Source organism: Xenopus laevis, chromosome 5S (genome assembly GCF_017654675.1).
Source record: "Xenopus laevis strain J_2021 chromosome 5S, Xenopus_laevis_v10.1, whole genome shotgun sequence".
Lineage (NCBI taxonomy): Eukaryota > Metazoa > Chordata > Amphibia > Anura > Pipidae > Xenopus > Xenopus laevis.
Window position 1 is genome coordinate 4,443,426 of NC_054380.1, and position 27,631 is coordinate 4,471,056.

At 39.8% G+C, this 27,631-nt stretch overlaps 1 protein-coding gene across 1 annotated transcript in view; it reads right to left on the reverse strand.

The window, feature by feature from the left end:
- LOC108717374 (ADP-ribose glycohydrolase MACROD2) overlaps positions 1 to 27,631 on the reverse strand; it is a 1,335,613-nt gene that overhangs the window by 829,686 nt on the left and 478,296 nt on the right. The gene's annotated exons all lie outside the window — the stretch shown is intronic.

The window sequence follows — 27,631 nt, forward strand, 5'->3', positions numbered from 1 at the left end:
GGGTAAACGGGCGGTCGGATTGCAGGACACATCAATGCACAGATCCAAATGGATTTTTAACCCTTCCCGATCAACATCTGGCCGACTTCCAATCAGAAATCAATCGAAGAAGCTCGTCGGAGGGCCCCATACACAGGCCAATAAGCTGCCGACACGGTCTGTTGGCAGCTTTGATTGGCCCGTGTATGGCCAGCTTAAGTCGGCTTCCTTTGCACCTTTGCCATACTGCCAATATCACACAATTTGCACATATATGACCATAATATTCTTATACCAGGCTGTGCCCTGATCCACCATATCTTGGCTTACTGTTTGGTAAGCTCTTCCTAAACCTTCCTTTGCATCTGGGCCCATCACAAAGAAAAGGGGACAAGTGATAGACAAGGCATTTGAATTTAACTTTAGTTACTGTATTTTGTTCACAAAGACAAGTTTTATAAATCTTTTTTTGCGGCTCTTGTGTGGGTTTTGTGTAAGGCAGACAGCCCAACAGAATGTCAGAATTGTGCTTTCAAGCCTTTAAGGAAAAAGAGGTATTTGTAAGATTTGCAGAGACTAAGGCAGGATATTCATTTTCACTGCTGAAATCTTCCCAAACCTCCAGCCCCACAGACAGACTTGAAGATCCAGTTCAGCATTTCCAGCACTTCTTCTGAATATATAAAAAAGCGGCAAAAGGAAAAGGTGATTTAATATATTTTTGGCCAATTGTGCCAGTTAAAGGATGAATTGGAAAGAAGTTTGCAGATTTTAAATTAGGTGTAAAAGCTTTTTGATTAGTCGATAATCAAATCTTTCTATCAATGGAATGCAATCAGGTTCTCTAAAAACCACAATTTATTTCTTAAGCAAATGCTACAGCTGCAACTGAACACATAATGGATGAATTTGCAGATAATTTCATTACGGGTGGACTGCTGTTTGAAAATATTAGATTTAGAATCATTTACCCATGTTTGCACTGATCGCATTACAAAGAAGGACAGCAAATTGTGAACGTACAAAAAGGACTTTAATTAATTTATTAACCTGGAATAGAGGATTTGCAATTGGAAGGCAGGTGCCCATTCCCAAGAGGTATTGCAGATTTAAGAACTGTTATACAGGGCACAATTTCCTTAAAATATTACTAATAAAATACAGCAGATGACCTGTGGTCCTCACCATCTTTTCTAAGGCATGTAGAGGGGTCTAATAACTTCTAGTTAAAGGGGTTGTTCACCTTTAAATTACCTTTAAATATGATGTAGAGAGAGATATTCTGAGACAATTTGCAATTGGTTTTCATTTTTTATTATTTGTGGTTTTTGAATTATTTAGCTTTTTTATCTCCAGTTTGCAATTTCAGCCATCAGGTTGCTAGTGTCCAAATTACCCTAGTACCATGCACTGGTATATGAATTGGGGAGGGTCTGCGTGTGCAGCCTTGTAGAGCATTTGTTTTTTTAGATGGGGTCAGTGACCCCATTTGAAAGCTGGAAAGATTCAAAAATCAAAAAACTATAGAAAAAAATAATAATGAAGACTCGATCGAACTCAAAGTTTTTCCCAGAAAAAAACGTTGATTTTTCAAAATCCACAAATTGACTCCATAAGTTCTAGGAGGTCCCCCATAGGCTAAAACAGCAATTCAGCACGTTTTAGATGGCGAATGGTCGAAGTAGAGTTTTTAAAGCAACAGTACATAATACATTTCGATATTCAAATTTTCGAATCGAATTTGGAATATTCTCTAGTCAAAGTACACAAAAAATAGCTTGAAATTAGAATTTTTTTAATTCGAAAATTCACCTCGACCTTTGATAAATCTGCCCCTAAAAGTTAACTAGTGATGGGCGAATAAATTCGCCTGGTGTGAATTCGCAGCGAATTCCCATGCTTCGCCGCTGGCTAATTAATTTTGTGAAACCCCCGCCAAAAATTTTGAAAAAAAAAGTCACGCTCGTCAACATTATTCAGCCACCCATTGACTTTAACGTGGCGTCAAAATTGATGCTGGTATCAAAATTGACACAGGCGTCAGTTTTTCGAGTTTCACAAATTTTTCAATGTTTTACGAATTTCGCAGGTAATTTGCAAATTTTTCGATGAAGCGAAACGGGAGAAATTCACTCATCACTATGAACCACCCTTTAATGCCATTTAATGCCCCATAGATACCCCTGTGATGAGGCACTGTACCCTGAACTATGGGTTTTACTCTAGCCTTCACTACTATTCATAATCCTGAGATAAGTAGAACTGATTTCTCACAATGACACCAGAAGATAAGAGGAAAATACAATGTATGTTTGATAAATCAATAGCATGAATGTTCCACAGTAACAATGACTATGAAGGCAAGAGATGTCCATAATCTAGAGAGCGTGTATTGGTGTGATGAGGCTGGACTTGATGTAGGAATAAATGTTTGGGAGCCCTTGACTACAGCCTTTACGGAAAATCAATGAAGTCATGGGAATAGAAGTACCAAAGTGACACATTTTAATAACTTGCTAAATGATGTATCCAACATCTGAAAAATGATATGAAAATGAGAAGATCATTATGCTGAGCTAAAATTCGATGTGAGGACGTGAAAGGAAAAGGTAAGCTTTGAAGTAAACACAATGAATTTTAGACTTAAAAGGTACATGAAAAATATTTGTGTTGGACATTATCACTATATGCTGGGGGTCTCTTTAAAGGACTCTAACACTTGAGGGCAAAGTGTCCTTTTTGTATCATTGACACATTGGTGGAGTTACTCCAATAACTAGGGAGGCATGTCAGCACCTGTTTTATTTCGGCACTGGAGTATAATAAGTCTTTTTAGGAAAGCTACATTGTCCATTTTTGCCTCTGCTTTCCCACTAACATACTCCATACAGAACTACAACAAACATTTACTATGTTTCAGGAGTGAGATTCAAAATAGGTCCTGGCATTTCAAGTACACAGAGACCCAAATAGTCCCCTCAGGCCCAATAAATAGTGACTATGGGATATTACAGCAACCCCTCTGGTATGTGCAAGAATCTACATTCTGGGCTAAAACACTTCAATGACAGATTGCAGGGAAAGCCATGGGAGAGTCTTTCACTGCAATCTGCTTTTAGGCAACTGTCTCTCCCTGCAATCCGTTATTGAATTGTTTTATCCAACTGTCTCTTCCTGCAATCTGTTATTGAACTGTTTTAGCCAACTGTCTCTCCCTGCGATCTGTTATTGAACTGTTTTAGCCAACTGTCTCTCCCTGTAATTTGTTAATGAACTGTTTTATCCAACTGTCTCTCCCTGTAATTTGTTAATGAACTGTTTTATCCAACTGTCTCTCCCTGCAATCTGTTATTGAACTATTTTAGTCAACTGTCTCTTCCTGCAATCTCTTATTGAACTGTTTTAGTCAACTGTCTCTTCCTGCAATCTGTTATTGAACTGTTTTAGCCAACTGTCTCTCCCTGTAATTTGTTAATGAACTGTTTTATCCAACTGTCTCTCCCTGCAATCTGTTATTGAACTATTTTAGTCAACTGTCTCTTCCTGCAATCTGTTATTAAACTGTTTTAGCTCAACTGTCTCTCTCTGCAATCTGTTATTGAACTAGTTTAGCCAACCGTCTCTCCCTGCAATCTGTTTTTGAACTGTTTTAGCCAACTGTCTCTTCCTGTAATTTGTTAATGAACTGTTTTATCCAACTGTCTCTCCCTGCAATCTGTTGTTGAACTGTTTTAGTCAACTGTCTCTTCCTGCAATCTGTTATTAAACTGTTTTAGCTCAACTGTCTCTCTCTGCAATCTGTTATTGAACTGGTTTAGCCAACCGTCTCTCCCTGCAATCTGTTTTTGAACTGTTTTAGCTCAACTGTCTCTCCCTGAAATGTGTTATTGAACTGTTTTAGTTAAACCCACTGCAATGCCTTACTATACACAGGTAGGGATGCCTACAGTTGTCCGCCAGAGCCAAGTTACCTGTATTTCTGACACAATCATATTGAACAGAACATGGCACTTTGTAGGCATAGAGGACAAACAAAATGTAAGACATGTTCAAAAACGTAAAAGCCAGAGTTAAAATTCAGTTTAAGAATACAATGATCTGCAGCAATATACAAAGCACTACGTATCTTCACAGCGCTATATAAATAAATGATGATGATATAACATTTACTTTTAATCTAGAAAAAAAAAAGATTGCATTTTTATGTAGAACATATTTGAAAAGAGCTTTGTTCTAATTTTGCTGACATTTTTTGTTTTCAGGGAAACAAAGGACTAAGAGAAAGAAACACATCTTGACAGGATTTCCCTGTGTATGAGGGCAGGTCAGTTTGATCCAGGACAGCACAATGACTTACTCACCCAATTACAAAGTAATCCCTCTTTTGAGAGTTAAATAAGGCGTGCAAAAGGGGACAATTGTTGTGAGCCAGCAATCAGAAACACTTTGCTTCCAAGACATTTCTTGTAAATAGTTTGTTCATGATCCTGTGCACAAACACACAAACACAAAAACATGTATTCACTACAGAAATTCCTCTTTCTTTGTTGCTGTGAGTCTCCCCTCAGACAAAAGTGGGGCTCCATGTCACTAACCAGGACTAGACTCCAGTCTGTAGGTTCCCATTCAATCAATGCAAATAATTTGGACCATCACACTGTGTATTAAACAGGACTTATTGACACCAATGCTGGTCATGCATGAGAAAATCTGATTGTGTTACCCACAAGTTGAATGGCCTTATTTGTGACCAATTTGTACAATAAAAACACAGATCAACTATTTCACCAGTCAGCTGAATGAATGGATAAATGGGAAACTGTGACTTGAGAGATGCCTTGAAGCTTCTACAAGTTGTTGTAATTACCTGCCAAACTAATTTTACTGCCTTGAAAAAAAAACTATTTAATCTTTCTATTTAATCCTGAATGAATACAGTCAAGACCCAGGGTCTTTCTGAGCGATACTCGCAAATATCATAACAAAATGACCATAATCTGGGGAGAATAACCCCTCAATGGAGTTAGAGTTTGTAGAGAATTGGTATGATATAACTCTGTATAACTCTGGAAAATTCTGCAAAAATCCTAATTCTGGTTTATAGTAAGGTTTATAAATTAGCCTCAATGTATTCTGCACATAAAGAAAATATCATATTTTGACTCTTGATCTGGGAACAAAACTGTCTAGAGCAAAACAGGAAAAAAAATATAATATGGTATTTTAATCCAAAATATTTACACATTCCATTTATAAAACATATAGTCAGAGAAGCTCACTATTTCAGCTACTGTCATGGGAAAACATGTTTTTTTCAAAACACATCAGTTAATAGTGCTGCTCCAGCAGAATTCTGCACTGAAATCCATTTCTCAAAAGAGCAAACTGATTTTTTTATATTCAATTTTGAAATCTGACATGGGGCTAGACATATTGTCAGTTTCCCAGCTGCCCCCAGTCATGTGACTTGTGCTCTGATAAACTTCAGTCACTCTTTACTGCTGTACTGCAAGTTGGAGTGATATCAACCCCATCCCGCCCCCCCCAGCAGCCTAACAAAAGAAAAATGGGAAAGTAACCAGAAAGCAGCTCCCTAACACAAGATTACAGGTGATTGGTAGATCTAAGAACAGCACTCAATAGTAAAATCCAGGTCCTACTGAGACACATTCAGTTACATTGAGTAGGAGAAATAAGAGCCTGCCAGAAAGCAGTTCCATCCTAAAGTGCAGGCACAAGTCACATGACTGGGGGCAGCTGGGAAACTGACAATATGTCTAGCCCCATGTCAGATTTCAAAATGAAATATAAGAAAATCTGTTTGCTCTTTTGAAAATTGGATTTCAGTGCAGAATTATACTGGAGCAGCACTATTAACTGATGCTTTTTTAAAAAAACACGTTTTCCCATAACAGTATCTGAAATAGTGGGCTTCTCTGACTATATATATCCCTTTAGCAAGATAGTGAACCATACAGACATTGTAGCTATTATTCAGAAACCTATCATCCAGAAAACCCCTTAATAAGCAATGGTTTCCCATAGTGTCCATTTAAACAATCAAGTCTTCATGACTAACTATAGAGGAACCCAACCCTGCTGTTGAGGAGGTCCTGGACCACAGGGTCCACTTTTTATATAGTTAATATTTTAAAGGAGAAAATCCCTCTCTTCTTTTTTACACGCTTTATCCCCTACACCCGTATACCCTTTATCTAGAACGCTTCAGTATCCTAGTTGAAGGGAGTCATTTTTTTCCTTACCTTTTTTTTTTTTACTTAAATAGATTGAAATTCATGATTCGATTGTGCTGAGACAAAAATCATTGTAATTCTATTTACAATCAGTGTAGGGTATTGGAACCACAGCAGATACTTTTTTAAGTGCTGTTAAACACAGTAAGGAATACAGTTTGCCATAAGACCCACTTAATAGAGCCATAAAGCTGAAAGCTATTTGCTTGTAAATGAGAGGTCATTCCTTGCCAGCCCCAGCTGTATAAGCAAAGAACCAAAAATACAAGAACTTCTCTGCAGAATATTTCAGCTGCTTGGGGGTTTTCTCCTTACTGATTTTGGCTGTGGTGTCTCGGAAACTTGATTGGCACTTGTGGCCCAGTCATTTCTATTCATTAAAAGTATTCCACAAACACTCCTTGCACTTCAGCATATTTGCACTTGGTACAACTCCAGACCCTGGAGCTACTGTCACTTCAAGAGTTGGAAGGATTCTCACAGCGGTTGGCATCAGTCAACACAGAAAACGTAAGCCTAAAGAATTGTAGGCGCAGACCCAATAATTTCAAGCACCAAAAATGAGGATATCCCACATTTAGGAGCCCATTCACTTAGCTCGAGTGAAGGAATAGAGGGAAAATACTTCGAATTTCGAAGTGTTTTTTTGGCTACTTCGGCCTTCGAATGGGCTACTTCGACCTTCGACTTCGAATCAAACTATTCGAACTAAAAATCGTTCGACTATTCGACCATTCCATAGTTGAAGTACTGTCTCTTTAAAAAAAACTTTGACCCCCTAGTTCGCCACCTAAAACCTACCGAGACCAATGTTAGCCTATGGGGAAGGTCCCGATAGGCTTCCTATCAATTTTTTGATCGAAGGATAATCCTTCGATCGATGGATTAAAATCCTTCGAATCGTTCGATGACCCTTTTAAATACAAATGGAGGCTTATTTATCAACACTGTGTGAATTCGCACCTGGGCAGTAACTAGGGATGCACATAATCCAGAATCCTTCTGCCTGGCCAAAACCGAATCCTAATTTGCATATGCAAATTAGAGGCAGGGAGGCAAATTACGTGACTTTTTGTCACAAATCAAGGAAGTAAAAAATGTTTTCCCCTTCCCACCCCTAATTTGCATATGCAAATTAGGATTCGGATTTGGCTCGGTATTTGGTTGAATCTTTCGTGAAGGATTCGGGGGTTCGACCAAATCCAAAATAGTGGATTCGGTGCATCGCTAGCAGTAACATCCAGTCAGTGCGTTATGGCCCAGGAGCTAATTTTTCTGCTGATAATACATGCGCCACATGTAATTAATTAGGGGTAATAGTTAAATCATGACATAACAAAATCATATGACAGCATTGGTATAAAGGTACCAGTGATCTATCAGAAAAAAGGTTGGCGCCTTTCCGAATATATTACATCATCTTACCTGCAGGGGGTCAAGGAAGTGACATAATGAGCAGGGAGGGGTCAACAGAGAGAGGTGGGGACTGGGAAGATTGAGGAGGGGCCTTGTAGGACAATGGGAATAGGGATTATGGGGGGGTTGGGGATAAAAATTGAATATAATTACATGTACACAAGCACACACAAAGGGGGTTGTTACTAATGTCCGGTCAGGCTTTTTGGTGCAAGACTTTGGGGTTTTTTTTTTTTTTTTTTTTTAAAAACACATTTTCCTTGGATTTATTAGAGTCTGATGCTGCAAAAAGTCAGAATCCGAAAATTCGCCATCTCAATCCTGCCAAGGTTGTGTATAATCAATGGGAGAGGTCCCTATCCTATTTGGAAATTTCTGTGGTCTGCTCTGGAATCAGCCCAAAAATTTGACTATTTTGGGCTTTTCGGGAAAAAGCCAGAAAAAATGGTATAAATCCTCCGAAAAAAATCATCATAATCATCAGATTTTTGATCGACTTTATCAAGCTTTCGCCCATCCGATTAAATTGTGCTTTATTATTAATAAATACGGTCCAATCGTGGATTCTAATTTGGTCTGACTGTTTTATTTAAATAATTAGAAAAAATTGTATTTTATTAAATAACCGTCAAATTCTTCCCTGACAATTCTATGCCATGGAACCCACACACCAAAGCTTTTATCAGTGGATCTTTCTGTCTGTCCATTTTTTAACAATACTGCGCCTTTTTTGATTTATCATACAAACATTTTTACAATCCATGTGGCTTGCGTTTAGGAGCCGTTAGATGGAAAGTTTTATAAAAGAAAGTCAACATGTTGCCATGGACTAATTTATCTTAAAAAAGAACTATAACTACTAGTACTGAAGCTTCCCTTCCATTGCCTTGTATAAGCTATAAATCAGAAAAGTACAAAATTACTGAGCGTTTGTCTGTGTTAACAAAGGCTGAAATAAAGTGTTATATACACAAATATATTTTCTCTTTTCAGCTCATCTGTTATTTTGCTGGAGTAGACGTTAGGCTAATGTAACACCGGGGAATTGGCCATTACCTGCGCCAGTCAATAAGAGCCTCACATAAAACATTCGTCCAGAGGTGAGTGTCTAACCTGTCATTTGCTTGTCTGCCTTAGTCCATTGGGAATGATTGGAACTTATCTCGGTGCTTAATTGCAGCTACAATGACTGGCACAAGGGCACACAAGTGATTACTGCAGGTTCCTAGCCAACCAGTGGCCACTAGGTTGGTTCCCAAACTTAAAATGATTGTCTGTAGTGATAGACGAATTAATGCAGCAAGCGCACATTTGCAGCGAATTTCCGCGTTTCGTAAAACTGCAGAAAAAAAAGTTCAGATGCCCATTGACTTTAATGCATTTGACAAAAATAGGCGCGCGTATAAAACTTGTCACACATCATTACGTGGAAACTGCACTCAAAACTAAAACGAACAACACGCTAACGTATTTTGAAACCATCTGATCATACCCGACACACCTGATCACCAGCCTATATAGCAATATAGCATCAGACACCACAAAATTGCACCAACCCTACATGACGAAATGGGAGGAGGACTTAGGCTTTCCAATTTCTCATAAAACTTGGTCCTGCATATGGGATACAGCCAAAAAGACATCTATTTGCGCAGTTTCTAACCAAAGAGCATATAAGATTATATTCCAGTGGTATTACACCCCAACGCGAATAAGTAAACTTAGCGGCAATCCAGACCATGCAAAATGTTTCAGAGGTTGTGGGGAACAGGGTTCATTCCTACATACTTGGTGGACCTGAAAAGTAGCCCAGGGATTTTGGAGGAAGGTAGCCACTCTGCTCTCCGAGGTTCTCCACTGCACTATACAAGCCTCCCCCCATACATTTCTATTAGGCATGGGAATTCGAGCTATTCAATCCAAAAGTTCACACAAGCTGGCCACACATATCCTAACCACAGCAAGATCATTACTAGCAGCTAATTGGAAAAAAAACACAAATTCCAGGAACGCAAACACTTATCACCAAAGTGAATTGGATCAGAACAATGGAATCCATAAGAGCCAGAATTTTGGACAGGAGCTATGAGGAGGAGTTGGAGTGGCATCCCTGGGCCCACCACTTGGAAAGGCTTAAGATGAGGACGAATACGGCAACATAAAGCACTGCACATAGATTGTGCAGGAACAGATACCTCAAAAAAGCTGAATACACTGTTACTACTTTTGACACCTTTTTCCCTCGCTTTCCACTTTCCTATACTTTTATTCTATTCTTTTCTTTTCTCTTCCTACCCCTTCCCCTTGTTAATTAATGATACAGTAGATTTTTATGAAAACAGCCTGTTGATGGAGACTAAATTTCATGTTATACTGGATAAATACGTTCCATGTTGTTACATCTGTTGATATCTACTTGATGAACCATTCTTTGGACTCTATACTGTATTGAAGAAAATCAATAACAATTTTAATTATATATAAAAAAAAAATGTCACACATGTATAAAAAATGTCGCGCGTGTACAAATTATAATTATAATTTTGATGCCCATTGACTTCAAATTTTTTGGGGGGAATTCACAAATTTTCCGGTGAATCAAAATTGGACAAATTCGCCCATCACTAATTGTCCATCTACATCAAGTGATGGTCATGCGTGATTCTTGTCTCACTACACTCCCCTTGTCTGCTGAGCAACTCTACTTTTTGTCAGTTTCAGCTATAACACCCTTCCCTGTATCCTGTATCAATAGCAGAAATATTGATACCACCCCCAACATTAGCACTTGTACTGATTGTTACTATTCACATACGGCCATATGGTCACAACTAGCGATGCACCACCCCCTGTTTTTCACGGTATGTCCAAACCTCCGAATCTACACCAGAAAAGCAAACTCACCAATGGAAATACCTAGTGATGGGCGAATTTATCCCGTTCACATCGAAATTTGCGAAATGGCTAAAAAAATTTGTGAAACCGGCATTAAAGTCAACGGGCATCCGAATAGTGTTGACGCATGGCGATTTTGACTCAAGTAGCTTTTCGGACGTGCGCCAAAAATGTTCACAGGAGTTTCACAAATTTATTCGCCCGGCGATGAAATGAGGAAATTCGCCGCTAATTCGCTCCAGGCAAATTTATTTGGCCATCACTTGAAATACCCTATGTGCACACGACATGCGCTCCTAAACTGCCATTCATCCATTGTGCATGTCAATTTTTTTTTCCTTTATATAGGGGTTCAGTTTGGCCAGGCTCTTAGATTCAGTCGAATCCCAAACCAAAACCAGGATTTGGTGTATCTCTCGCCCTAATCTCCCTACTTCCTGCAACAGTTCTAAAGCTCTATCTCTTGGTTTTGGCCCCAGATGAATGTATAGCCACTCCTCACTATAGTTGCCACCTTTGTGCGGCTCATGATCCAGGCAGGGGGTGGGGCCATGACATCACAGGGGCGCAGGGCCGGATTTACATAGCGTGTAACCCTAGGCCCACAGTTGTTCATTGCCCCTGTCTCCTCCCTTTTTTCGCTCAAATTTTCATCATCAGGACCGGAGCAATTGGGATTGGCGCACAGGAAATGTGGGTGTGGTTGGGCGGAATGCCGCCCCCTAAAATCCTGTCAACCTAGGCCCGGGCCTTGGTGGCCTTTCCAGAAATCGGGGCCTGCAGGGGCGGGGCAAGGAATGTTGCGGGCAGGGCATGTTAAGTCACGTGGCGTGGTTATGGGGTGATCCAAATAAGGAAAACTGGGCAGCCCTTCTGAAAACCAGGCTGTCTGGGTCAAATCCAGACAAATGGCAACCTTACTCCTATCCCTGTTCTTTGAACTCACCATAAACAGTACATTTAGAGGCCTAGCTATGAACATTTTAATTTGTGTAATTTTAGGAGTTTTTTCGTGCTTCAGGTAAACTCTGAATTCAGTAACTGCGCAACACAATAATATGCATCTTATGAATAATTCCTCATATATAACTCTTGCCATTGCCATCAGCTGCCTATACCTATAACCTGGTCGCCTGCCTCCAGCTACTAATGTACAAAAATCGAGAAATAAGTCGAGAATTGTACACAATAACAGAATTCTCCAAACATTTTATCCTCAGATGCATACCCACTAGAAAGAATGCAGAGGGGTCAGACGAGAGCAGAGACATTAGCTAGTTATAGTAGCCACTTGATACAACCGTTTATTTGCTTTTTTGTATTGTCTTTGAAACACGACCCATGGGGATGCCATTTGCTTTTGGTTATAAGATTTATTATGGGGGGTAAGATATCCAGAAGGAACGTAGATTTGACACGTCTCCATGGTAAATCACTGGGATTTTTCTCCCTGGCTGAATAAACAAATGACTTTTGGATGACTTTTAATAGCGTGACTAATGGGAGTTTCTTTACTGATCTTTAACTGGCAAAGAATAGAATATGTGAATCTCCCATTTTTTAGGAAAATATAACAAATTAAGTAGAATTTTTAAGTCATTCCTCAAAATGTTTCTCTCTTTCCCATCACATAACATAGTAGCTGGAGAAAGAGAAAAACTACATAGTTAATCTTAGATAACCTATGTCAACTGTTGGCGGATTCCGATATTGACTTCGAGGTTCAGATTCAACTCGCCAATACAAACAGACACTTGAAATGTAGAACTCCATGGATCCTTTTTCCAACAGCTGGAAAATAAATATGGAACCCGTGGTTCCATGGAACTGTGAGGTCTGAAAACCACAAGATGTTTTTAACAGAATAATTGGCAGTGCTCATCAACAAAATATGTTCTGTAATGTAGCATTGATAGCCATGGAATATTGAATCATATTTTCTTTTGTAATAAGAAATGTGATCTTTTAGAGGCTATGCATTTCAAACTACCAAATAACATTTTTTTCAGTATGCACCTAGAACCTCTCCAAGGGGCAGATTTACTCGAGAACGAAAATTCACCATCGCTACACTTCGCCAGGTGAAAATCCTCTCAGACATCGCTAATTCACTAGATTGCAGAGTTTCGAACACTGGTGACGCTTCGCTATCGTAACTTCGGCAATGCGAGCAATTGAAAGCGAAAATGCGTTACCGTTCATTTCTGCCTTCGCAAATTCGCTAGTCTTGCGCTCATGTTAATTTGCATACGGCGGGAAATTTAAAGTTGAATGGACGTATATGTTGCAGCAAATACATTACATTACACAAGCCCAGGGAACCTTAATAAAGACAATAGAGTTGTTATATTGCCCTACACATGAGCCCACTGTATAGTTTATGTTCCATATGTTAGGAAATGTATGGGGGAACCCGGTTACTAGTGATGGGTGAAATGGCGCAAATTCACCCATCACTACCGATTACCCAAAAAAAAATTTAAGGACTTTTGCAGGCTATCACTCTGAAAAAAGGAAAAGACGCCAGCGTTTTTTGGACTTATTATTACTAAAATGATGATGTAAGTAACAGAAGATTGAGGAGGATCTATGTACTTCAATGCACTTCACCTGGTCTGAGCTGGCGAAGGCAAGTCTGGCGAAAGAGATAACGCTCAGTAAAATCCTAGCGTCTGTCTCTTTTTCACTAGCGAAGTGACGCCTGTGCCCATTAGTAAATTGGCGATGTCCCTGCGGGTGGTAACGCTAGCAAATTGACGCTAACATTAGCCACTTCACCCTCAAGAAAATCTGCCCTCTAGTTTCAATTTATTTGATGGTTGGTCCTGGCAGATAAGGAGTTCCCATCTTTTATGATGGTTTTCTGCCACAATAGGACCCTGCTGGGTATGAACCAATGATCTGTCCTTAAAGGGATACTGTCATGGGGAAAAAAAATTTTTCAAAATGAATCAGTTAATAGTTCTGCTCCAGCAGAATTCTGCACTGAAATCCATTTCTCAAAAGAGCAAACAGATTTTTTTATATTCAATTCTGAAATCTGACACGGCTAGACATTTTGTAAATTTCCCAGCTGCCCCAAGTCATGTGACTTGTGCTCTGATAAACTTCAATCACTCTTTACTGCTGTACTGCAAGTTGAAAAGATATCACCCCCTCCCTTTCCCCCCTAAGCAGTCTAACAACAGAACAATGGGAAGGTAACCAGATAGCAGCTCCCTAACACAAGATAAAAGCTGCCTGGTAGATCTAAGAACAGCACTCAATAGTAAAATCCAGGTCCCACTGAGACACATTCAGTTACATTGAGAAGGAAAAACAGCAGCCTGCCAGAAAGCATTTCTCTCCTAAAGTGCAGGCACAAGTCACATGACTTGGGGCAGCTGGGAAATTGACAAAATGTCTAGCCCCATGTCAGATTTCAAAATTGAATATAAAAAAATCTGTTTGCTCTTTTGAGAAATGGATTTCAGTGCAGAATTCTGCTGGAGTAGCACTATTAACTGATTTTTTTCCCATGACAGTATCCCTTTAAACAGGCACTAGAACACGGGGTGCTTCAATGCATTCACCTTGAAGAGTATCCCACACAGAGGGCAGCATTTCTCACTGATATCAGAGAGGGTAAAGGATATAACTGTGTTCCACATCCTAATGTTTTCACTATAAATTCTGAGCTTCGAATCAATAGAGTAATATCCAAAGGGATAATTTACTGTTCAATTCAACGAATATGCAAGGTGCATACTATATATATATATATATATATATATATATATATATATATATATATATATATATATATATATATGCCGCCTTCTATATCATCCAACCTTTGCAATTGTTTTTAAAGACAGCAGGATAAGTACTATGATTCTATAAACATTTCTACCCTGATAAATTGAATATGGGCCTATTTTTCAGGTTTTCTCCAGGTTGCTTTGATGTTGCTTCTGCTCAGGTTCTGCAGATGGAGATCATGGCTGTGACTAGGCCAACACAGGACTAGTCATCTTTTTTGTTCTTGAGTCACTCCAGTTATTTTGGCCTTGAGTTTAGGTTTATTGCCTGGGTGTAAGCGTCAGTTCTTTTGCAGGTTAAAAACAGATTCTCTTGCCGCATTTTCTAGTATTTTGTCCATCTAGTCTTACTTCTAATGAAAAACCTTTTTTTGCATTCATTGAAACTCAAAATGAATTCCCTTGAACATGTAAAAAGATTTTTTGACTCACTTCCAGCAATATCTGATAGAACCTGATGGGTAAGAAATCACAATTCCCTGCAAATCCAGCCAGACATTACATGGTGGATTTTTTTCTGAAACAGTTGCATTTCTAAGGTTCACTAAGAGTGTAGTGCTTCATTACTTATACAATATATCCAGGATGCAAACATCTAAACTTATCTAATGAGTACAATTTAGAATTTTCTTCTCATAGCACATCAACAAGTTCCCACTCATAAAATGTCAATTTCCATTTTTCAAGAGCCGGGAAAGAGACGGTTCTTTATATATTTACTGCAAATGAATAAGCATTTCCTTTCCATATGTAGACATAGGTAAGTATGTGTGATGTCACCATGCAGTAGGTAGGCCTATAGAATATGACTGCTGGATGCCAAATGACCAATTGATTGAGGACCTCCCTTGTGTTATGGATTTTCCAGAATCATCTTGTGTGTGATTGTGTACTGCATACTGTATATAGTCAATTTCAAGTATATCTTTACTGTGTCCTTAACTAAAACACAACTTGAACTGATCTGTCATATGTTTTGAAACTGACCTTGTAAGAGAGAGAATGAATCCCTTTGTTAGGGAGCAAAAGGGAGCTGTAAATCCTGTCCAGTCAACAACAAAGCTGCCTCTCAGTGTTCACTAGTAGTCTCTGAGGCTCAGGGTAGAGGTCCCATACTCAATGCTACACCAGGAAAAAGGTATAAAACCCACTTCCTCCAGGCTCAGGTTAGAAGTGTCCATCCATGAATACTTATCCCATCATTGTATGTGCTATCAATCAACTTTTCTCTTAAAGTAACATCAACATCTCCATCTCTGAGGTGTCCAGTGAATGCTACACAACACTTGATACAATCTTTTACTTATTTAAATGTTGTTTCCATAATCATACTGTCAAAATTATCATTTATTGATGGGAGTGTAGAGTGCAAAGTGTATAAAGCAGGTGCAAGCTGCCATGTGTTTTGCATTTTGAACCCTGCCCAAAATTTCTTGCACTCCAGAATAGAGCACAAGAACCTGCATTGCCCCATGGATACAGCATTGCCTGTGTTTGGCAGCTAAATATTAATGAGCAGTGGGCAGGGTAGGTATATATGTAATCACCCCCCCCCCCTTACCCATGCCCTAACTCAGGGATACCCAACCTTTTGAACCAGCGAGCAACATTCAGAAGTAAAAGGCGTAATGGAGCAACAATAGCATGAAAAATGTTCTTGGGGTGCCAAATAAGTGCTGTGATTGGCCATTTTGTAGCTATGTGGATTGTCAATCTACATTGAGGTTCTGTTTGGCAGTGCACCTGGTTTTTATGTAGCCAAAACTTGCCTCCAAGCCTGGAATTCAAAAATAAGCTCCTGCTTTGAGGCCACTGGGAGCAACATCCAAGGGGTTGAAGAGCAACATGTTGTTCATGAGCTTCTGGTTGGGGATCACTGCCCTAACTTGTGTGTCAGACAGATGATATGGTAGGCAGTAAGGATGCAAAGTGTGGCAAGACCCCAGGTGCAAATGCTTCTTGAAGAGCACTAAAGGCCATACAAGGGCCGATAAAAGCCGCCGGCAGACTGAGTCGGCAGCTTATTGACCCATGTGCAGGGCCCTCCGGTGGGCTTCCACCATCAACATCTGGCAGAAAGTATCACGGCAGTCAGATCATGGTCCCGCAATCCGACTGCCCGTATTGCCTCCATTCTGATCTGATCATTGGGCCCTAGGGCTCGGGGAGAGATCCACTCGTTTGGCAACATCTCCTTGTGTATGGCCACCTTTAGAGGAACAAATAAAATTGGACAGTTGTCAGAAGTAGGAGAGCAATCAGTATGGACAATTTAGGGTGGGAAGGCTCTATACAGAGAAAATATCTTCTCAAAAAAAGAAAAGAAAAATATTTTATAATAACTGTTATTTTTGAAACAAACAATTTCCAACCTTGGGTTGGTTCCTGCTGGATCTGTAAATAATAAATACTGGGACACATTTTTTTTTTTGCTTTTCTAGTTTATAGCTGCTAAACACCTACATTGGGGCTCCTATACTAATACTGCGGCCCTGATACTATGTTGACACACTTGCCAACACTTGCACAAAACGCAACTTACATTAAGTCTCTTTTTCCACTTTGTGGTTTTCTCAGGACTGATTTGTATTGCCACCAAAAATCTGCTAATTAAACTGGTTAGATTGCAGAAATGAAGTTGTTAATGATATCTCCTATTCTTTCCCTTATTTGATCATCCCTATTTCACACTGCATACAAGCACTCTTTAATCTGTCATGTACTGTCGCTGAGGTGCTGATACCTCAAACAGATGGTTCTGTTGATTTCTGTATTCAAAATGAACTATTTTAATTGCTAAGATGACTATTCTTTTCATATAAATGTTTGCCTCCAGATTCAATTGAATACCTTGCATCCAGGTAAGAGCTTTATTAGGTGACCCTCTTCTGTGCCTGAAATGTGTCTATACATTAAGGGCACAGGGGATAAAATGCCCAAAATGTCATATGATTAGCTATGGGTAAATTATTCAAAATAATGCAAAAATCTAATTTATTCCATAAGAAGCTCCATTACTTTTGTAGCAGTAAAGGCTCTCTAGGAGGACCATGTCACTGACAGCACTCCTTCCCTACCCCACAGCTTGATGGTGGCCCTATGTAGCCTAAAACAATGATCCCAACCAGAAGGTCACCACACGGGGCTCCATTAGATGCTTTAACTTCCAATGAAGGTAATGATTACTGAAAGATTGCCTTTTTGTCCCTCTAAATTTACAAGTGTTGAGTCCATTCTCTCCAGCATCTGGAAAGCCCCAACTGAGTTTTACCATATTTTTGCCTATTCCAACTGAAATGAAGAACTTTTCAACATCTTCTGAAAGGATATTTGTAACGGCTGGCACCCTAAATCAAGAAACAATGGCAAGCACCCTGGTCTCGGCTCGTGCTTCCGCCTGTAGAAGCCTTTGGCTTCGGGAGAAGCCCTCAGCTACTCAGATGCCGCCAGGTCTTAAAACGAGAGGTGCAAGGCGAGGGGTTCTAGGCAAACAGAGGGGCACAACTGTAAGGCAAGAGTCTTTGAGCTGAAGGTCACAGTACAAATCGTGAGACAAATCGTAATCAGAACAAGCCGGGTCGGGGCAGGCAGAGAACAAACGTAGTCAGGCAGGCAAGGGTCAAACCAGGAAGTCAATCAGAGGGATAAGGCAGAATCGGCTTCGGATATCAGGCGAGGGGTCAGGATACAGAAAGTAGAATCGTCAAGAATAGGCAGGGGTCACAACAGGTAGTCAAAACAGGTAGCCGACCCCCTTGACCCACTGGACCGCCAGGGAGGTGAGACCTCACAATATTTTTCTGTCATTCAAAAGTAGATGTATGGCAGCAGCTACATCAGTGGAATGATGGAGGTCTGAGTTTTTCTTAGATTAAGAAGCCTCTAAGAATCAAAAGACTGTACACCTACATTGCAGAGAATGAAAGCTCCTCTGGCTTTTGGTAAAAAAAAAAAAACACTGTAAAATGGCTGTAAAAAGCCTGGCTTTCAGCAGGCAAACCAAAGGTAGGGATCCTTGTGATACCTACTGTATTATCTATACTACAGAACAGGTTGTCCCAAAATAAATTCTTATTTAATAGCCTTCTGTCAAGCTTCAACTTCAAAGCAAAATCAGAACATGTTCATTTTAGGGGTTTTTTTTTTTTGCTATACTTATTGTATGCAATATAATCACGCTATGCAGTACGGTCTATTCCATGACTACATGATTTGAAATGGAAAATGAATGTTAGAAGCTCATGCAACCTTGAAGTAATCCAAAATTGTTATCTTTATAAGTCACTTGCGAACATTCCTGCCAAAGGCAATAGGAAAAATGGCCTGTTATCAAAGAGCCGAATTAGAAAACTATAAAATGAATATGTAGAAGATTAATGATCACTTTAGAGAAATAGCCCACAGAAAGGAGATCATCATTAAAGGGTCAGTGGAAGTCTGTGAAGCAACATCACAGTTTTCAAACTGCAAAAAAGCCTTTCTTTGCCGAACATCAAAACACAGAGGGGCACAGACACACATTGTTGGTGATTCTAAAAGTAATACAAAACGTTTACTCTTCTTAGGAAATTAAGCGACACAAGGGGCATCACAGCATTTCTCAAGAGCCTAATGGGGGAATGTAATATTGGTCGCTAATGCAATAATTCTTCGCAAGTGTTAAAGGTTTACAATGAGCAATTAAGATTTGTAATGCAATAAAAGCCTAGCGAAGAATATTACACTGCAACATGCAAATTTGTATTCACACATTTCTTCTCTTTGCAAATTTTATTACATTTCCCCCTAATGTCTTCTTCTTGTGGTGTGAAAAAGTGCCAGCGAGGTGCAGAATGTATGGATTTCATATTTTGCCAAATCTAAAAGTTGTAAAGTCAACGATTACGGCAGTTAGCAAGTTAGGGCAGCCTTGGCTTGGCTTGGTGGAGTTCTACGTTCCCGTATGACTACTTTACTCAATGTTATAAATTGGATTCATAAAGTAAACAATTCTTATTCTGAAGACAAAAAAACGTTCATTTGCGAATTTAAGTGTAAATACAAAGCCCTTTAAATGCTACTCATAGAGGTACTTGTGTCTATACACTCGACATACACCTTGGGGCAAATTCACTAAATCCAAAGTTGCGCTCAGGAGTAGCGTAAGGTTGCGAAGTTGCGCTAGCGTTGATTCGCTAAGTGAAGCGAAGTTACGCTAGCGAAGGTTAATTTGCATACGGCGCCAAATTCAAATTTCAGTGGAGGAATACGTAGAATCACTACAAATGCCTGGGAAACCTTCAAAACATCAAATAAATTTTTTTTTTTGCCCTACATTGTGCACCACTTTTAGAACCAAAGCTTCTCAAGAGACCGGTAAGGCACATAGCTCAACTGAACTGCAAATAACATACACAGCCATAATACCTGGCTGAAAATTGGTTACATATTTATTATGAAGGTCTGAAGGTATGGTCTTCATCCAATAGGTACTTGTAGGCCTGCTGTATGATCCAATAATTTGGCTCTGGGCTAAAAAGTTGATTTGCCTCAGCTCATGGGTGGCAAAATTAGGCAGAGAACTGTATGACCAACTTAAGCTATACATGTATACCGTCATCATTCAACCTACGGTAGAGGTTTTAAGAAGTTCAGTTCAGCAAACCCACCTCCTTTTGTTTAGAAATATGTGTTCAGACCACCTTAGCAAGGACCCAGATATATGAAAATATTTCGACCATAGCCTAGCCTATCTAGGACAAAACGATATGTTCCCCCCTTGATGACTTTATCATAAAGATCTTCCTACTGGGCCTCCAGAACAATCTAGAAGATAAACAGGCATCCTTCCCAAATTCTACCCTAACTGGACTTTTGGCTCCCCCAGTCACCATTGGAAACCACTAGTAGGATGGTGCTTCCCCGTTTAATGGTCCAAATAATTGGATTTGCTCAAAATAGGTAAGACATGAAGGTAAGACAAACCATAAGTTAGCTAAAAATAATAATAAGGATTGTTATGAGCATACATGAGTAATGAGTAATACAATGAGTTATTACTGCTAAGTCAGTTTTCTTTAGTAGTACAAGTATGGGACCTGTTATCCAGAATGTTTGGGACCTGGGTTTTTCCGAATAACGGATCTTTCCGTAATTTGGATCTTCATGCCTTAAGTCTACTAGAAATTCATTTAAACATTAAACAAACCCAATAGGCTGGTTTTGCTTCCAATAAGGATTAATTATATCTTAGTTGGGATCAAGTACAGGCTACTGTTTTATTATTACACAGAAAAAGGAAATCATTTTTAAAAATTTGGATTATTTGTATAAAATGGAGTCTATGGGAGACGGCCATTCCGTAATTCGGAGCTTTCTGGATATGGGGTTTCCAGATAAGGGATCCTATACCTGTACTATGGTATCATTAAGATGATCTAAAAATGATGAATAAGCAGAAATGATAGAGAAACAGTCTACCACTTTCATACTTAACTTATTGCACAGTAAATCCTTGATTTATTGCGATGCATTTAGGGTTCTCTGAGATTTCTCCAGCAAAAAGTATGTTCTTTTCTAACCACAAAGTTCCTAATCAAGGGTATTTCTTAGATTGCACCATTTATGCATTTCTGATGACATAACTAATCAGTTTGTTTGTTTAAGGTTAATCCGAGTCAATTTTTCTTTTCCAGATTCCGGGAGGGTGCCTTGGATCCAACCATTTTTGTAGCTTTGATTTTGGGTGTTCTGATGTGCACTTTCATTAAGCAGCATTTGTGTTGCATCTCTGTGTAATGAAGCAATGGCGTTAATGCTCGGCTGATGATACATTTCTAAGTCATCTCTTTTTTTCTTTAGTTCTATTCATCTCTTTACAATTTCCATTAGCTGCCTGATCCACCTCCAGCCAAAATCATTTTAATATTCATTAGTGCTTAAAACATCCAATCTCTTTCTGGTGAGTGTTATGAACAAGGACATCTGGAATCAGTACCCAGATATTAATATATTATTAAAGTAACATTTTTACTCATTTTAAACCATTTATGCATTTTAGGGCATTATTAAAGGGATACTGTCATGGGGAAAAATTTTTTTTTTCAAAATGAATCAGTTAATAGTGCTACTCCAGCATTCTGCACTGAAATCCATTTCTCAAAAGAGCAAACAGATTTTTTTATATTCAGTTTTGAAATCTGACATGGGGCTAGACATATTGTCAATTTCCCAGCTGCCCCCAGTCATGTGACTTGTGCCTGCACTTTAGGAGAGAAATGCTTTCTGGCAGGCTGCTGTTTTTCCTTCTCAATATAACTGAATGTGTCTCAGTGGGACCTGGATTTTACTATTGAGTGTTGTTCTTAGATCTACCAGGCAGCTGTTATCTTGTGTTAGGGAGCTGTTATCTGGTTACCTTCCCATTGTTCTGTTGTTTGGCTGCTGGGGGGGAAAAGGGAGGAGGTGATATCACTCCAACTTGCAGTACAGCAGTAAAGAGTAATTGAAGTTTATCAGAGCACAAGTCACATGACCAGGGGCAGCTGGGAAATTGGCAATATGTCTAGCCCCATGTCAGATTTCAAAATTGAATATAAAAAAATCTGTTTGCTCTTTTGAGAAATGGATTTCAGTGCAGAATTCTGCTGGAGCAGCACTATTAACTGATTCATTTTGAAAACAATTTTTTTCCCATGACAGTATCCCTTTAAGGCACAAGTTCCCTTTATACATGAAGTAGGGTTTTGACAGATAAAGAATATTATTTGCACTGCTGTGTTGGTCACAGTCTTGCAAGTGTTTGGCATTTACGAGGGGACAGGTGTATGCTCTCTGCTTCTGATTGGTTGCCATGGGTTACTGCCCAAGTGCAAATTTGCCCTTTGTTTATAAATAACCCTCAATTGTTGCAAGGAGCCTGCATAGGGGGGAAGTGATGACTCACATAACAAATATTAATGGAACAATCTAAAAGTGTATGATTCAGGTGGTAAATAATCTGATGGAATCATAGAAAAATATATAGTGGCGTAGGACAGGTGTCGGAATAGGACCATTATAAATATAATTTAATACAGGTAAAAAGATATAAATGCCACACACTCCCTACAACAGGAACATAAGATGTATCTATAGCCAGTGAGTTGTTTTGCGATCTCTCCGCCAGACTAAGGCAATAGTTTATCAGCCTGTATTTGGTGCCAACGGGATGACCTACTGGATCAGGGCAGGTTTGAAATTTCAATCAGCAAGAACCAAAGAACATGGTCCTCATCTGAAGGGTCTCAGTAGGTCTGGTGTATGATCTGATGGTTGACTTGGATTTAGCCCAGCATGTGGCCAAATTGGGTAGAGATACCGACATTTGGTTTACTTGCCAAACAAGCAGATCTCACTGTCTATGGTGAAATCAAGACAATTCATAGACACACTTATACCACCATTATTGCCCATAGAAAGGTAATCACAGCACTATTAGGCATTGTATTGAACAAAGAACTCTGCTTATCAAGAGTGTAGTAATGTGAATAAAACACTGATCTCCTACTGTAACCTCATTTTATAATTACAACAACTGTGTAATAAATCCAATAGCTCTTGTGTTATAGCTTGTAAAGCGGCACTTGAAATGATGACATTTCTCATATTCCACTTCCGATCAATAACAGTACGGTGTCAATAATTATCAGCAATGAACAAATCACTGCTGTGCAAATGCACAATACCCTAGTCACTCCATTCCTGAAAAAAAAAATCTATTCTGCTGATAAACAAAAACATTGGCACCCATGACTAAGTTCCTATAGGCCTAGGGCATGAAACGCGTAGGGCCATTGAAGATGTTCAACTCTAAATAAACAGTGGTTTTAACTTTATACTTGTGGCCCTGCAGATTACCTTGAGTGCTTGGGGGCTGACTCTTACGCTTTGCTCAGTTCTAGACCTAGGTGTCTTGGTGTTCTAGGCTAAACCAGGCACAGGTTGTTTTGACAATACAATAGAGGCTGCACCAGTGTATCCAAAATTTGAAACAAGCAGTCCAGATTTCTGTGCAGATATATAGGAACCGTATATGGAGCATGCTGTGGAGCACAGTTTAATATAACTCAGGGGCTGGAGGGATAGACAAGAAAGAGTATTGCTGAATACACCTCTATAGTCAAGTTCTTAAAACAGACCCCTCTTCTGCCTCCCCCTAGTTCCACCGTATATTTGCTGAGAGTTGCAAGTAAACAACAACTGAAGAGCAACGACTTTGTAGCACTGTCCAAGAGAGGCATTTCCGTGTCTGGGAAATGTATTTTTCAAGTTTCATGTTCATTGGGAAATAAACAGGCTTAGAATTATTGCCAACCCTCCAGGAAAATGGGATTTGCGTTTCTTTGTGGTTTTTCTTTTTCTCTTATGTCAATATAAAGTTTCTGTATAAAATTCTTAAAAGAAAAGAGGTCAAGAGAAGCGCAGGTGGTGAAGAAAATATATCTAAGAGCACAGGGTACTGTGGGATTTGCAGAGTATACGATAGAGGCAGTGAGCGAAGGCTTTCAGGCTGACATACTAATGCTTAGGAGCTACACATGGGAGACAACATGGGAGAAAGCTCTAAATGTTTTAGCATTAACACATTTCTTACAGGACTTTAAAAAGCTGAACATGTTGATACAGCTTTGCTAAAGGCTTTATAATTAAGCCATTGCTAACAGGACTGGAACTAGGGGCAGGCAGGTGCCTTGGGTGCAACTGTGGGTGGCACAGTTAAGAGGGAGCAAGAGAGCCAAGAGTGCAAATATTTGGGTGGACATAAAGACCAAAAGCCCATGTGCCCATGTGTCTAGTGTTAATTTACATATCCAGTGTTATTGGCCAAGAGGTGTAATGACCACTTCCTGCCACACTTTAATATAGTGTTTGGAAAGGGGTGGATCTTCCTCTTTGGCTTCTGGTGTCTTTACCTACTGGATGTTCCCATTGATCCTGGGTACACCAAGGCCCAGTAAAGCCATTGAGCTAAAGGGACAGCACCTTTACTGTTTGAGTCAGGGACCATGGAACCCCATGAATGAGGTTAGCTAAAGACTGCTATATATCTGTTATAGACTCTCTAGGAGAGTGAGATAGAGACAGGCCTGTACTGGCAATCTGTGAGTTCTGCCAGAGGGGCTGCTGTCAGATGCCATAGAAAGTCTCTACTTAGTGGGCTGGTGGGGGCTGTTTGGGCCGCTCTGTAATTGGAATGCCAGGGCCTATTTTGACTCCCAGTCCAGACCTGGATAGAGAGTACAGATAATAAGAGCAGCTTTGTGCTCCATCAAGGATCTATAGCAGGAAGTAGCTTCCCAAGGCTCCTAGATTGCCTTTAGTGAAGAGTCCACAGTGCATAGGGCGTCAGGCTTAGACTTCTTCTCCCTGACCACTCCACTGGGTGGGATCCAGACCACTTTCAAGGTACATCTGCCTGGAGGTCTGCCTTACTTCTTGATTATATCCTCAGGGAAGTCCCATTCCTCAGCTGTCTCATCGTGTGCCTGTCTCAGCCTGCTGACATACTTGCATATACCTCATCCTTTGTAAGTAAGTTCCACTACACCACACCTTGAATCTTCAACATAGTGAAGGCCCTAGCCTGAAGTGTTAGAGTCACATGTAACCCATGCTCTAGGCACTAGCTGGACATTAACCCCTTTTGGTCTGCCTAGCCCGAATTAGCTAGGCATGTAGATCACCAAGGCATGTAGATCACCAAGGCAACCAGATACAATGTTGGCTGCTTGACGTTACTCAGACAGGTTGCCTGAACCGCTGTACCCACAGCACAAAATTCTCAAGGTTAAGTTATAAAATAAATGCAAGGGGTCTTGGCCAAACTGTGTAACTCTGGGGTGTGAGTCACATTATGCTTTTGGGTTCTCCCTACAGTTGGTCAGTTATTAGTATCCTTATATTTATATGGTTCCAACATGTCTTGCATCGCTTCACATAAATAGTTTAGCATTCATCAGACCATGCTTCTAATTCAAATTGCTTCTTATATTTCAAGGACACCATTGGGCACATAAACTGGCATGCAATGAGGTATTCATGAACACAAACAAGCAATCAGTATGTTCTGGTGCTGCTGTAAGGCTATGGGCACACAGGCTGAAGGCATATTTTGGAGGCTGGAAGAAGCAGATCTGCTCCATTCCCTTGTTCCATTGATTGAAATCCAATCAGCATATATATATATATATATATATATATATATATATATATATATATGTAACGCTATTTTGGTTACTGTCCCTTTAAATAATAGCTTCCTTGGCAATTCAGGGGCCCTGAGTCCCTTTTGCAAGTCGAAAAGTACTGGGAACTAGGAATCACAGCGCAGTGCCTCCACCTAGGGAGCACTGAGGAACTTACCTCAGAGGAATCCCCTAGGAAATAATAAACACACACTTTGCGGATAACAATATTTAACTTTATATAAACTGTAAAGTAGTAACTAATACACAAGTCACGCCTGTATGGGAATATAAGGGACACCACCTAAATCCTTATTAGGTTTTAACTATCTGTTCAACACAGTTCTTATAGTATCACAGTCCCACTTGTCTGGAAGGGTTAAAAGCACACAGTTCAAATTGCAATGTCCCTTTCCCCAGAGCTCTTATTCCCCTGGTAGCGCTACCTTTCCCAGAGTACCTTTTCCCTTGGAAAATAGCAGCTTCCCACGTAGCAGGCAAAATTACACAAGGCCTGTCTTCCTGTGGCAAATCCTCTCTTCAAGGGATTTACTCAGCGCTTTCTCTCAGAGGCAGATCACATTGGAATCACAAATAACTCTTCTCCAGAATCACTCTCACCAATGGCACTTTCCTCCTCTGAAGCTTTAGCAGCGTGGCAGGGTCAGACAGCCTCTTTCTGCACTCCTACACACCTCACAGATCCAGCAGGGCCTACACACACAGCTTCACAGTCGGGCACACCCTCTCCTCCCAGGATGCACTGCGGTCTCCAGCCAATCAGGTCGCTCTCCAGCCTGTTACTGGGCTGAATGATGTCACAGACAGAAAAGCAGGGGAAGGATTTCTCTTCTCCCCTACATTTATATATATATATATATATATATATATATAGTAGGTCTGTGGGGGACTGTGTGGGGGGCTGTTTGATCCTTTTTGTACTTGAAATTCAAGGGCTTGTTTTCAATCCGAGTCCAGCCCTGCAAATGAGGGCACAAATGTCCTAAACCATCTACCCATCCTAATAATCTCCCCTTGGTTTAATAGTATAATGGACACTCTAGATCTTCAACCACAAAAGAACTAAATTGCGCTCTAGATCCCCTTTATGACATATTTCCATTATTATATTTCGGCTTGCTAGCGAATGCTCTGCAAAAATGTTCTCTTATAATGATAAGATAATAAAGATAATGATAATAATAATGATAATGGCAAGATGACATGCCTGACTGCTTACTTCTCCTAACAAGCTATTTAATGTGGTTGAGAAGAGACCATCAGTACAATCTGTATACGCATATGTGATGGGGGCTCGACAGGGCGGGTGAGTGTCAATCACCGACTTCCATTAGCTTCAGCCGCATGGAAGGATTTATTTATGAAGCAGCATCTCTCCAGTGTTTGAATACAGTCTGCTGAATCAAGTATTCTGTGCCCTTATCATCTAAATCAATGTCCAAACATCCCTCGCAGGCATCTACTGCATCAGCATTTAGTGAATCCAGCATTATTAGGGAGTATAAAAAGTGCATGAAAAATCACTTGCTGTAAAAGTGATAGCTATTGGCTAACTAGGAATCACTGCAAGCCTTAAAGGGATACTGTCATGGGGAAAAAAAATTTTTTCAAAATGAATTAGTTAATAGTGCTACTCCAGCAGAATTTTGCACTGAAATCCATTTCTCAAAAGAGACAACAGATTTTTTTATATTCAATTTTGAAATCTGACATGGTGCTAGACATATTGTCAGCTTGCAGTGATTCCTAGTTAGCCAATAGCTATCACTTTTACAGCAAGTGTTTTTTCATGCACTTTTTATACTCCCTAATAATACCTGTAGTAGGAAAGATTGCTACTCTATTAAATGGAATAAAATCGACCAACCATGAGCAGCATTTGGAGCCAATTGTGGGTCCAACCATAGGGTTAGATTCCTTGGTCATTGAGTCAAGAGAGCATAGAAATGAAATTCAGTTAACTATGTAATACACAATTCTGTATATGTTTAGACGCATGCGTATTGCCTCTGCGCCTGTCCTCTCTATATGTCTGCCAACACCCTGTCTGTCAGCAGATACA